The sequence below is a fragment of the Sapajus apella genome, unplaced genomic scaffold, assembly GCF_009761245.1.
Source record: "Sapajus apella isolate SASKATOON/1434 unplaced genomic scaffold, GSC_monkey_1.0 scaffold18, whole genome shotgun sequence".
In the NCBI taxonomy this organism is placed as follows: Eukaryota; Metazoa; Chordata; class Mammalia; order Primates; family Cebidae; genus Sapajus; species Sapajus apella.
In genome coordinates, this window is record NW_022436958.1 from 22122204 (window position 1) to 22136023 (window position 13820).

General features: G+C 37.2%; 1 protein-coding gene across 14 annotated transcripts in view; it reads left to right on the forward strand.

Annotated features, from left to right (window-relative positions):
• Positions 1 to 13820, forward strand: part of PKP4 (plakophilin 4) — a 227964-nt gene that overhangs the window by 109143 nt on the left and 105001 nt on the right. The gene's annotated exons all lie outside the window — the stretch shown is intronic.

The following is a 13820-nucleotide window of genomic DNA, read 5'->3' on the forward strand; positions in this document are numbered from 1 at the left end:
GCTAAGTGAAATAATCCCAGTCACAAAAAGACAAATAGTATAATTTCATTTATACAAGGTGCCTAGAGTATTTGAATTCATAGAGACAGAAAGCACAATGGTGGTTGCCAGAGGCTGGGTGGAAGGGGTAGCTGGGAGTCGTTTCAGTTGGCATGATGAAAAAGTTGTGGAGATAGAGGATGGTGATGCTTGCATAACAATGTGAATATACTTAAAGCCATGTACACTTTAAAAATGGTTAAAATGTTAAATTTTGTTAGTGTATATTTTGCCACAATGAAAATATACACATCATCATTAGCTATTTAAAACATCATGTCTACTTTGAATAATCATAATTATGTATTACAAAAAAATGATTACTCTTTCAAACTATTTATCAAAGGAAAAATTTACCATGTGATACATGGTATCTAAGTGATTCAGCCCTAACATGATTCAAAATTTAAACTTAATTGGGTCATCTTGCACGTTTTATTTTCAAAGCATATTGATATAAAATTTGTAAGAAAGATTAGGTAGATATAAGATTGCAATTGATTATCAGTTATTGTTTCCTTTCTTACTGAAGAAGTTCATTAAAACTACAGTAAGCCAAAAAGCATCTTTCTAAAGATACCAGTTCTCTATTAAATCCTGTGGAGTTTCCAGAGAAATACATACAGTAGAATCCTTTAAAGCAAATAGTTCATTATACAGCATGTGTATTTAACATGTTATATATTTCATGCCCTTCATGAAAATTCTTACAACATTTTCTTTGCTAGGTCAGAATAGGAACATTTAATTATTAGGAAAAATTGGGATTGTAGTGTGGTTTTACATAAGCAAACAACTCTGATTTTATTTACAAAAGTTAATAAAAATAAATGCCCAAGGTAAAGGGAAATAAATACAAAGAAGTATAAATAGTAAGCCACCCTACAGGCATCCAGTCCCATTTCCCAAAGGTTAAAACTGCCTCTAAAATTAAGGTTTTTAGAGTATATATCAAGAAAAAAAAATGTTTTCTGCATATTTTGGCATAGATGTCTTTTTAAAAACAACTGCCTGGCTTTATTTTCCTGCATAATCTTCCTTAAAGATATTCTGCATCAGCACATTTGGATTTACTTCAATCATTTCTAGCAATTGCATGGAATCCCATTATGTAGATGTATGTATATAGTTAGCTATTCCCATTTTTATGATTATTGGGTTGTTTCCCGTTTTATTTGATTGGTTGATTTTGTGTACTTTTCCAAGTATATCACAACCTCAGCATCGGGACTAATGGGACAACAGGTAGGTACGTAATACTTAGGTTTTTTTTTAGATATTGTTAAGTTGCCCCACCAAGAGTTTGTACCAATTTACATTCCTGCTGCAACATTTCTTCATAGCTTCACCAATGCTATATATTTTCAAATCTGACTTGTTTATTTCAATAGCGCCATGATAGGTTATTAGAATATTATGAACACTGTTAGCATACTTTTCGTTTTGGGTTTTTTTTTTTTTTTTTTTGAGAGAATGTCTTGCTCTATGGCAATGCCAGAGTGCAGTGGGGTGATTCCAGCTCACTGAAACTTCCATTTTCCGGTTTCAAGTGATTCTCCTGCCTCAGCCTCCTGAGTAGCTGGGACTACAGACGCGCACCACCACACCCGGCTAATTTTTTTGTATTTTTGGTAGTGACAGGGTTTCACCATGTTGGCCAGAATGGTCTCAATCTCTTGACCTTGTGATCTGCCTGCCTCAACCTCCCAAAGTGCTGGGATTACAGGTGTGAGCCACTGCACGCCACTGTGCCTAGCCCCTGTTAGCATACTGTAATGGCTTCAGAAAAGCAAAGATGTCAGTTGTCCACTTAATCAGAATACCATGTTCGCGGAATTGACAGTTTCCTAAACAGGTTTGTCCTGGTACATGCAAATACTTTGTGTCTTGTCTTTTCTTTCTGCTTAATTTTCTCAATTCCATTTTAATTACAGAAATTGTGTTGTAACAAGTGATACAATTAAAAGAGATAATAAGGCCAGGTGTGGTGGCCCATTGTCTGTAATCCCACCACTCTGGGAGGCCAAGGCAGGCAGATCACAAGGTCAGGAGATCGAGACCATCCTGACCAACATGGTGAAACCCCATCTCCACTAAAAAAAAAAATACAAAAATTAGCTGGGCGTGGTAGTGTGTGCCTGTAATATACTAGCTACTTGGGAGGCTGAGGCAGGAGAATTACTTGAACCAGGGAGTTGGAAGTTGCAATGAGCCAAGATCGTGTCACAGCACTCTAGCCTGACAACAGAATGAGACTTTGTCTCAAGAAAAAAAAAAAAAGAGATAATATAAAAGTGTAAATAATTTCTCTGTTGTTTCTCAGTGCCACCCTTCTGAGGTGATAATCCTGCTGATCTGCTATGTCTTGTTCACAGTTGTGTCTGTCTTCAAACCCATGTAGGTTTGGGTTTTTTAATTTTGTTGTGTTTACTCAGTTCTTAAGTTGACTTTTTAATATAATCATATCTGATGGTCCTTCTGAAGCAACAGATAAAGTCACAACTTGGCCAGGTGTGGTGGTGGGCACCTGTAATCCCAACTACTCGGGAGGCTGAGGCAGGAGAATCACTTGAACCCAGGAGGCAGAGGTTGCAGTGAACCGAGATAGTGCCATTGCACTCCAACCTGGGCAACGAGAGCAAAGTTTTTTCTCAAAAAAAAAAAAAAGTCATTTATTTTGCCCCTCCCATTTTAGAATTGGTCAACTCAAAACTGTGTTATGCTTTAAGGATTAGAGAAAACATAAATAGAGTGTTCGACCGACAGTTGGCCTTCATTCATTCCATACTGCCCAATACTATTATTTTTGTTATGACTTAGCAGAAAAAGAAAGTTACACATTTGATATTAAATTATGCCCATTTCAAACACAAGCAAATAGATTTCTTCATAAGTGAGGATATATTGCATACAAGAGAAAAATAATTCTCAATATGGCAATTTACAGATTCTTTTGGTCAAATAAATTAGTCCGAACAATAAAAATAGTATATATTTAAATCTGGAATTTCTATTTCTAAAACCTTTTCTTCTTTTTTGTTTTTCTTTTCTGTTGACAGCCATATAGACGTAACACAAGTAAAAAGCAACATTACTTGTCTACTTTGATAAATAGGGAGTATGCAGATATTCAATAAAGGTAACAAAAAATAAAATTGCTTTTACATATGGCTAACCAGTGGAAGGAGCCAGATGTTAGGAGAGAAAGCAGGAGAGTCAGAAAAACCAGGGACATCAAATATGGAAACACAAGAAACAGAGCACTTGTGGACCTGAAGACTGAAATGGGCTTTATTCTGGGTGCACATACGCTGAGGTTGGACTCAGCCTGTAGCTAGAGGTGCCTGAGCTCTCCTACAGCTTTAATGTTCCTTGTAGGTTAGATATGACTCATGGTTATCAATAATACATTGATCTTTCTTAACCCTGTTTCCCAAGAAGCCCACGATAATTTAAGAAAGGAATGATGATATTAGTGAAACCATATAGATAACATGAAAAAAGTTAAGACAAAAATTTTGAACACTTGTACCTCTTGAGCCAACTACCCAGTAAGGGACCATTTAATTTACTAGGGTATAACTAATCAGTATGTTTTCTAATTCTAGTACTCCCCACCCCACACCACCTTCCCCCCCACACACACATTAAGCCATAGAATATCTGCAAAGCAGAAAGGACAATTGTAAAAGTAAACCTAGTATAGTCACAAGAAAAAAATACACCTGTGTTAGGTGGTATTTGTTTTCATTCCCATTAGATTTCATTAAGTTGCTAACCAAACCTTAAATTAGTAATTTTTAAAATGAGCCTCCTATTCTCCAGTGCTGTTTATTACATCTACTGAAGAATAGAAGGTTAAGTTTATTTAGCCTTGTTGTTTCTTACCGTTTTTGTATTTTCTGCTGTGTTTTCATTAACTAGTCCACATAGTGGAAGTAGAAAATTGGTCATTTATTCTTTTCAGTTTTCCATTTTAGCAAATAATGATTTATGTGCATTATTATCATATACTCTGTAGTCAATTAACCCCCAAATAAGCATCCAACATTAGATGATATGCATCATTCGTCTTAATGATTTTGAAACATACATATATATATATATATATACTGAAAAATCAGACAAATTTTTCGTGTTCTCATTACTAGTTTTTGTAATTTCATAAGATTTAAAGTAATAGCTAATCATATATTCAACGCATTACATTTTAAAGAAAATCATTGTGTTTCTGACATTAATTCTACCAAATAACTACCTTGTCGGAAATGATAGCAACGGTTGTCATTGACAACTACAGCTGACACTCCTGAACTATCCATTTTCCTTGTTATATCTCTTTTCCTCAATATTTATTTGACTACTAGGGCTTTCCCAAGTGTAGGAAATTTTAAATGTAAATTAGTAAAACCTCAATTACAATACTGAACTAGAATTATTTATATCTACACACTGCACCCATATCTATACATCCTATCTATACATTCTACATTTTGGGATAAAAAGTAAATGAAAAGAAATGACATTCCTAGTTTAACAATTAAATGTCAGTAGTCTATTCAATGAGTTTTCAAAAATGGCATGGTAAGGCTGGAAACTCCTGGTTTTGTGATAGGCAGGACATGATGTCTGAGAGATCAAGAAATCAGGCAGGTGGAGGCAGATATAACTAATGGCAGGAAAGGGAGGGTGTGATAAGGGAGTAAGCCATAAAATCACTGTTGTTTTTGTTTTTTGCAAAGAGCTGGAGAGATACTAAGATGAATGGAGTATAGATTCCAGTCTTAGTTAGGAGGAGTCCTATTTAGTAAATTGAGCAGACGTCACAGGCAGAGCACTATACCTAAGGGCTGGATAAAGAACTGTAGGTGTTTATGGGAGGGTGTTTCAGGTGGATGGAACAAATGAGGAAAACCCTTGAGTGGTGTGTATGGGAAACCATGAATAGTTCTGTATGGGTGCATGAACAGAAGTGATGGGAGACCACAAAAGGATATTTGGGGGGCAGACTATACAGAGGGTTTTAAAACAAAGCTGAGTTGGCTTTTTATAAGTGGCATTATGGGTTGGACACAGAGTAACACCATGGAATTAGGACAGATTGAGGTGATTTCAAATCTTGGTTTTGAGTGACCATAGGCAAGTCAGTTCTCTATGAAGTGAGGGTGACTCTGATTCCCTCACAGGCTGATTATGTGGAGTTCATGAAGAAATACTTGGCACTTAGCATAGAGCCTGGAGACCATTAAACCTTTTGTAAAGCATAGAGATTATTGGTAAGTAGTATTGAACTTTGGCAAATGTATCAGGAGAAAATGTAAGCAGTGGAAGCAGTGGAAGCAGGACCCCGCACCACTGTGGCAGGGAGAAGACTTAATGAGGAGTTTTTGCAATAGGCTAAATTGATGTGAACCTGAAGGAATAGTCAGGAAGGAAATAAATTCAGCCTGTGCTAAAGAGGTGGACTGGCAGGATTTGGGAAACTACTTAACGTGTGGGGAATGGGAATAAGAGAAAGGGAAGAAATGACAAAAAGATGAGAATGCTTACAGTTTGAGCCTGAATGGAAGAGGGATGGTGGTTGCACTAGGACAGTGGTTTTCAGCCTTGCCTGTGCATGGGAATCTCCTGAAGGACTTGTTTAAACACGGGTTTCTGAACCCCACTTTTCTGACTTTAAGAAGTTCCCAAGTCGTGCTAATGTTGGTGATTCAGGGACCACACTTTGAGAAATACTCCGTGCAGAAGTAGAAAACACAGTAGGTCGGGAGGTGGAGAAGTATGGGAGAGGAGAGAGATGTGGCTGGGTAAGGCCATGGCTCATCCATCATTTAGGTATACCCGCTTAGCCGACCACTGAAAATTCAATTAGAGTTAGTGAATTTGGACACTACTACTGTACGCAGTGCTGGTCAGACTGTCAAGTGAGAGGTTGAAGAGCCAAGGACAAGTTACACGGTGAATCACTGTTGAGTAGATGGTCTTTTAAGAAGCCATCAGTGGCTGGGCACAATGGTTCACACCTGTAATCCCAGCACTTTGGGAGGCCGAGGCAGGTGGATCAACTGAGGTCAGGAGTTTGAGACCAGTCTGGCTAATGTGGTGAAGCCCCGTCTCTACTAAAAATACAAGAATAATACAGGCTTGGTGGCACATGCCTGTAATCCCAACTTCTCAGGAGGCTGAGGCACGAGAATCGCTTGAACCCCAGAGGCAGAAGTTGCAGTGAGCCAAGATCATGCTACTGCATTCCAGCCTGGGTGACAGAGTGAGAATCTGTCTCCAAAACAAACAAAGAAGCCATCCCTGTAATGGGTACATAGGAAAAGCATGGGGCTCTATCTGTTTTCTTTGAAGTTCTCATCCACATATAGTTCTAAGTAAAAAGCTTTCCTTGTGTATTTTTAATGTACCCCCAAACCTCTCCTCCTTTATTTTGGTTTCCTAATAGCAGAGCTAAGTTACAGATAAGAGCCCAAGTTTTAGAATATAAACTTCAAGCATCTGGTAAACTTTACTATTTTCTACTGGCTTCATTGAAACTAGAGGAAAGATGTCAACTAGAACCTGGTTTATTCCTGTTTTGGTAGGAGGATAAAACAACTAAGACGTTGCTATTGTTCATCTCCTATTAAAACCTCAGCTAGTAAGGCAAGAAATTAGATGGGTAGCTGTGTGTCGTACTTTTCTTTGATCCTAGAATCTCGATGTAACAAGCGATGGGCATAGTGTAGGGCAACAAACCCCACAGAGCTGGCACATCCTTCATATCTTCAAACTGGTACAAGTCAGAAGTTTCCATTTGAAAGCTAACCCTTTATAGTACCCTTCCCTCTGTAAGTATTCAGTCTGGACAAAAGTGATTACAAATTTGTTTTCCAATTTGTAAAAAGTGCTTTAAATGTGGAATATAGTATAGTATGTATAGTATAGTATAGAATATAGTATGGTAAATGTAGAATATGTGTTTAGGGATGGCTGAATTAAGAGATAAGCATTTTTTCTTTCAGTCTCGCCTAAGTCGTGTTCTCAAAATGATAGTTCCTTGAGATGTTAATAGTTGTTCCTGCAATAGAAAAAGTATGCTTAGTGTTCAATAAATCAAAGAAGTGCTGGGTTAAACAAAGATAAGCTGACTTCCTACTGGTAGATGTCTCAGAACTTTTAGTATGGTAGGGTTGTTATGACTCTCCAAGATTTAGAATCTCCTGGGCAGCATTTCCCGAATCTACTTGACCCAGAACCCTTCCTTTAAGGGTTAACGTCTGTTAACGTCCTGTGGGCCACAAGTGTTCTCACTGTGATAAATATAATGTTATTTATCTTTGATTTCTAATTTCCTTTTAACAAAGGAAGCTCGCCAGTACAGTCGTGATTGACATCATATGCCGAGCATTTCTATGATTAATTATACATTGATTTAGGAACTACTAAGCAGACATAATAATGGTTTATCATTTCTTAAGTAAATTGTGGTAGATGGTCAGGACATTTGATTACCTCTGTTGTATTTGCTCAAGGACCTTTGTAAATATGACTGCTTTGGTTTTTGCACCAGCCTAGGTTGCAGGATGATACTTAGGATATTTTTGGGGATTTCTTATTAGTTCTTAAATACTTGTTTTTAAAAGTTTCCTAAATTTGGCCCAAAAATATGATCATGACCATAATTGACTCATCTTTTCAATGTGAGAAATTGAGGGAAATGCTATAGTATGTCCTGGGAACAGGACATAATCCTACTCTATCCTCCCTATCTTAAAAATCTAGTCAGTGGTAGTCTTTTAGTGATATAAAACTCTCAGTATGCTAAGGCAGAAAGTAGATTTTTTTTCAAAGATTTTTAACCAACAGCAGTCGAAATTAAAATGCTTGCTTTCTTAACCAGTAATTCTTCATATGATGACCATCTGTTTTCTTCTTTGAATATTACTGGAACTAAGTTCTTTTCTGCTGAGATATATAGTCATGGGAAGGTATGTTGCCTTTTGATATGTTGTACTTATATTGCTAGCACGAAATGATTTTTGTCACACAGATAAACATTTCTAAAAATTACTATGTATTTTATATTAAGAAAAGTACACAAGCATTGGAAACCAGGATTTCAATGACTACAATACCTAGAATGATACTCTCTTAAAAAGGAGCCAATTTAAAGAAAAATGCTCAATGGAAGAGGTAATATAAGTCAGGGGAGAAGGAAACAGAGATCGAAGAGTCCTATAATCAAGAAGATATGTTCTCAGAAGAGAAAGATTTGAGCATTAGACTAAAATGAAACATGGAGGATTCCAGAGAGAAGCAAGATTCTGGAGGAGGCAGGAGAGCATACAGAGACTAGCCTTGGGTGAGAAGGGGGACACTCCCTCCACTAAGCCTGGAAGAGAACTGAGGATTAGTATGAGTGTGGGGGCAGGACTTGAGCTGTTAAGCTGATGGCCTGAACTGAGCGCCTGCTGATGTTTCTTAATCGTTGTCACCATTTGTAGTAGCTATTGCAGCTACTCCTAAATTAGTCAGCTGGACTCACTTGAAGTAAATCCACAGTAATGATGCAAATGAACAACTGAGCTAGATGGCTCGAGGCTCAAAATACAATGAGCTTTTTGCACATATTTGGAAGAATAATGGTCTTTACTGATTAGGAAGAAAAGGAAAACATGATTTACTAATATCAAGAATGTAAGGGAGGTAAGACTGCAGATCCTACTGACGATGAGGACAATTATATAACATATTCTGACAGTGAAGAGTATTATGAACAACTTTATGCTAATAATTAGAGGTAGTAAGGAGCCAGGAGCACACCATCTCCACTCTCCACTCTTCGAGTCACCTCGGGTTTGGGGTGTACAGGAATACATAATCTTCATCAGAGAGGGCTGTAGGAAAATTGAGTATTTTCAAGAAAGAACTACATTTCAATTAAAGCCTGGAAGTGGAGAGTATTCTTAGTAACTCAGAGGTGGAGAACATTCTGATTAAAAGAGAAAGAGTTTGTAGAGAGAGTTTGTAAACTGGAATGAGGCTTCCACAGGGCACAGTTGGAAAGGGTCAGGAGATATGTCACTATGGCCGTCAGTGAGGACTTAATGAGGGTAAGAGACTAGGAGGCCACAGGAGGGTGAAGTATGCCCTGCTTTCAGTGTTAAATGAAAACAGGGACTGAGCCTTGAACTGGAGTGGAGCTCTTCCTGCTTATCAAAGGAACGGGAGTGCAGAGACCTAATTCTGAAAGCTACCTGGGGTTTCTGAAAGCCAGAAGGAAAACAGTACCCTTGTGACTAGATGCACAATATCCTAGTATTTCTATTTGAAAGAAACACAGTAATTACTCATTTTAAAGCCTTATTTAGAACTGAGTAACTTAGGAATTGAAGTAAAAGTCAACCTAAACAGGAAGGGAAAACAAAAAAGAGATTTCACAACCAATAACCATGCAGGAACAGACATGAAAAAGAATTAATAAGTCTCAGAAATGGAAAGTATTGTCTTTGAAAAAAAGTTCAGTAGATGAGGTAAACCATAAACAAGACACATAGAGAAATAGTGAATTGAAGGTAGTGCTGAGAGATTCTCCCTGACTACAGCTCAAAGAAATTAAGAGAAAATATTAAAGAGGTACATTGCAGATTCAATATTCTAATCAGTCTTTCCCCTGAAAGAAACTAAACACACTAAATAAAATATTTAAATTGTCTTTTTAAAAGCAAGGCTAAGCTAGAAAGAAAAGAAAGAATTCACAAAAACCGAAACCAAAATGCAAATGAGAATCCTAAGCAGTAAACTTGGCTTTCACCCTGAAGGTATCTGGCAAGGCCTGGGTGGCCTTGAGCATGCCATTTGACAGCTCCATGCCACAGGCATTTGAGGACAGTCTAAGGTGAGGGTTCAAATTAGATCCCTTGCCCAAAGTTGGAACTTCTCAAAACTACAACATTGGCTAAAGCTGATAAGAAATCTGTCCCACAGAAGAGGACAGGCCTGGGTACTGGCAGGAGGAAGACGTTTTCCTCTGAGAGGTATGATACCTATGAGATTTAAAAACTTAAATGTTCAGCAAACATAGGAAAAGGTGTTAGTTACCAGGGAAATACAAAATAAAGCGCAAGCAAAATACCATTCTATGCCTATCAGACTACCAAAGAAAAGAGGAATTCAAGGCCCAAAATATAAACTGACATTGGTGAGAATGTGGAGACACTGAAACTCTCAAAATATTGCTGACTGGAATATAAATTAGTACAACTATTTTGAAAAGTAACCTGATAATCATTACCAGGCAAAACTGAAGATGTGTGTGCCTTTTGACCAAGCAGTTCCACTTCTAGGTCTCTTAGCTTAGCTTTGGAGAAGCATGTTTCATGTGCACAAGATGGTTTATACAAGAAATCTTATTTAAAGAGTGTTTGTAATTACATAAAATTGGAAACAACCCAGAGTTCATGATGAGAACGTATAAAGACATTATGTGATAGCAACGGAATACTACTGAGCAGTGAAAACCGATTAGCTAGATCTACATGTATTGATATTAATAAATCTCAAAGTCATATTGCACTAAAAGCAGTCTGCAAAAACTGTACAGTGTACCATTTGCATAAATTATGTGGACATACAAAACAATGCTACTATTTCATTTGCCATTTATAGCTCTGTAAATATGTAGTAGTAATATAAAATACTCATGTGAATAGTAAGCATCAAATTTAGGGTAATGATTCCTTCTAGGGCGGGAAGAAAAGAAAATAGAGTCTAGGAAAGAAACCAAGGGATTTGATTGTATTTTAAAATAAAATTGTAATATTTTACTTTTCAAAACATCTGAAATGAATGTAGCAAAATATTTTCTATAGCTGGGTCAGATTTACAGTTCATTGTGTTATTGTCTAGAATTTTTCTGTATTTTTGAAGTGTCTTACAATATTTTTAAACTTGGAGAGAGAAATCTATCATAGAAATTTGCATGATACAATAAAAAGACCGTTTCAAGTTGGATTCTCATTGACATAGAGTTTTGCATGTGGAGTATTTGTTAGGGATCAACACCTGTGGAGAAGAGGGGATGGGAACACAGAATTAGGCAAGGGAGAATTCCAAATCAGGCTGACAGATCTTTGGCCAAGGCCAAAAGGAGCAAATCTGGGCCTGGTCTTTATATTCTTACCTCAGTCACTGCCTGAATGCAAGCTTCTCAGAGGGTGTGCCCATGGGTAAGGGGGTTCTCTGCAGCCAGGACACCCCTGAAGGAGCTGATGACCACAGACCTGCTGGCAGATGGGGCAGCCAGCTCTTCCCTGGGCTTCCTCAGGCAGTGTAGCTCTGTCTACCAAGTATGGCTCAACTGAAAGTGCAGCTTTATTTTCATCTATTCCCTTAACTCTCTCTCAATATTTATCAGTATACTTACTTGAAAGGGACGAAATAAATATAAAGAAAAGCTTTGTTGTAACACATGTGAACAGATTCATTTTTATAGCATATTAGTAGCCTTGACTTTCTAAAGTCATGTGTGGTTTTGTTTGCCATGGTCTACAAGGAAATTTTCATACATTAAATCACTGGCAAGTGCTTTTAATGTTAGCTTTTTTCTGCTCACAAAACAACAAATATGAGTTCCCCCTATCATTTAGATTCCAAGTTTGGGATACTGATTTAAGAACCAGTCTTCACATTTTTTGTTTAGAGGATAAAATATAAGAATTTAACTTCATAGATGATGTCTCTGCATTATCATCTTAATGAGTGTTATTTTGGAAATTTTTAGATGTGTTTTTATATGACTGCATAATACTCTCTTCCTCATCAGTCAGTCAAAGAAGCCAGTAGAGACTGAATTGTGAAATTTGATATCCCACTCTTAACATCTTTGTGTCAATCATATGTGTGTTTGGTAGGGGTGATAGTAATAATTATGCAAGAAAGCATATTTTTTTGTTTGTAAACATTCACAGGTAACATTTACAAATTCCGTGCTTTGTAGCTTCTTGATATTCGGCTTTTGGCACTTTAATGAAGTCCTATTTGTGAGAAGTTGTGGGCACATAATAGGTAGAATGGTTTTGGTAACAGTAGTCAGTGATGTTCAATAGTACGGGTTCTGCATCCAGTTGGGATATCATATGGACTTAACTCAATCCGTAAGAATGTTAAAGGAATGAGCCTACTTTTAAATAAAAAGCGTAGCTACATCATGCTACGCAGGCTTTCCTAGCAACTCCACAACTGTAAATTGTTTCTATAGGTATGTCTATCAAACTTTCCAGTTATAAGATACAGAAACTAACATGGCTAATTAAGCAGAAAAGGAATTCATAAGTGATTATTAGTGAATTCCCACATTTGTTACAAGTACTGGAGAATAAGACTTGAGATCTAGATCCCAGGAATGGTATCCAAATTCGTGCCACAAAGTTGATCAGGTAAAGAAACTTGTTACAGCAGCCATCAAACACAGGAGGTTGTTTCCATGTCAGAAACTTGACCTTGAGACCTAATGCAGGAAGTTCAGCAAGAAGGCAGTAGAGAGGGAAAATGAGTGTCCTGTTTGCTAGAGTCAGAGTCTCAGTGTCAGCACCTGCATCACAGTCTGGCATGAGTGCACCTTCTTGGCAGAGCCAAAGTTACCTGTCTCTGCTTTTGAGGGAAGAAATTATGGGAAATTCCAACTTCTGCCTTCAAGCAGTAACTTTCCCAACCATTTCCTCAAAAGGTTGTATAAAAGGTCATAGGCAGCCACAAACATGGTAAAAATTTCCTGTACAGTGGAATTTTTTTCTATGAATGGAATTTTTTTCTATGTTCTTATTTGAAATATATATTCATACCATACTAGACCTGATGTGGTAACTTTTGGCCATCCCAGAATGAGGATAGTACTCTAGCCCTCAATCCCTAGTAGCCACTGAACTCAGAGGACAAAGGTAATACGATGGCTTGGGGAATACTTGGGGATTCCTGAATAGTCCTTTCCTGGCCCAGCTTGATACAAGCAGGCAGTGTTATGGGAAAAGATGCATATAATAACACGTAAGTAAAAGAAACGAACGAATGGAACTCTATCACACACAAAAAATTTTGCTATTTAAGAGCAAAGAAAGAATAAGTGTGAGGTAAGCATAATAGTATTTTCAAATTGGTTATCTTAGCCTGGTACTGACTGCTGAACAATTTATGTCTATCTGGTCTTTTGTTACTGAACATTTATTAAGAGCCTAAGAATTGTTAGGCAGAGGCAGGCATTGTCCCACTTACCTATTCTGGTCATACTGTACAGCATTATTGAGCCAGCTATTATTCATCTAGGCCCTGTCTAATACGCCCACACCAATTTTGATCATTAGAAAAGGACTCTCAATATCAGAAAGTGGTAAGGAGTTTAGGGACTGTTTCTTAAAAATTATTCTAAGAATATCTGTACAATTTGCAGAGCCAGTGCTGCCAAGCAATTGCATGTTTGCCTGATTTCACAAGGAGTTCATATACTTTAGAAATTTTCGATGGCAAACAAATATATACATATAGTCATAAATAATATTTTAGGTCATTTTATTTCTTGTTAGTTTCTACATTTATTACTCATATGTCTGGTATTTTGAACTAGCAGGCATCACATTAAACTACTTACAGTTCAGCATGTGCTTTGAGTGGACTTGTAAGGAGATAATATGGCACAGGGGAGCTCGAGATGCTATTTGTGGCTTAAAACCTTTGGAATATATTTGATCTTTAGATCTTTTATAACATGACATGTTTTCTATGTATTAAGATCCCATCAA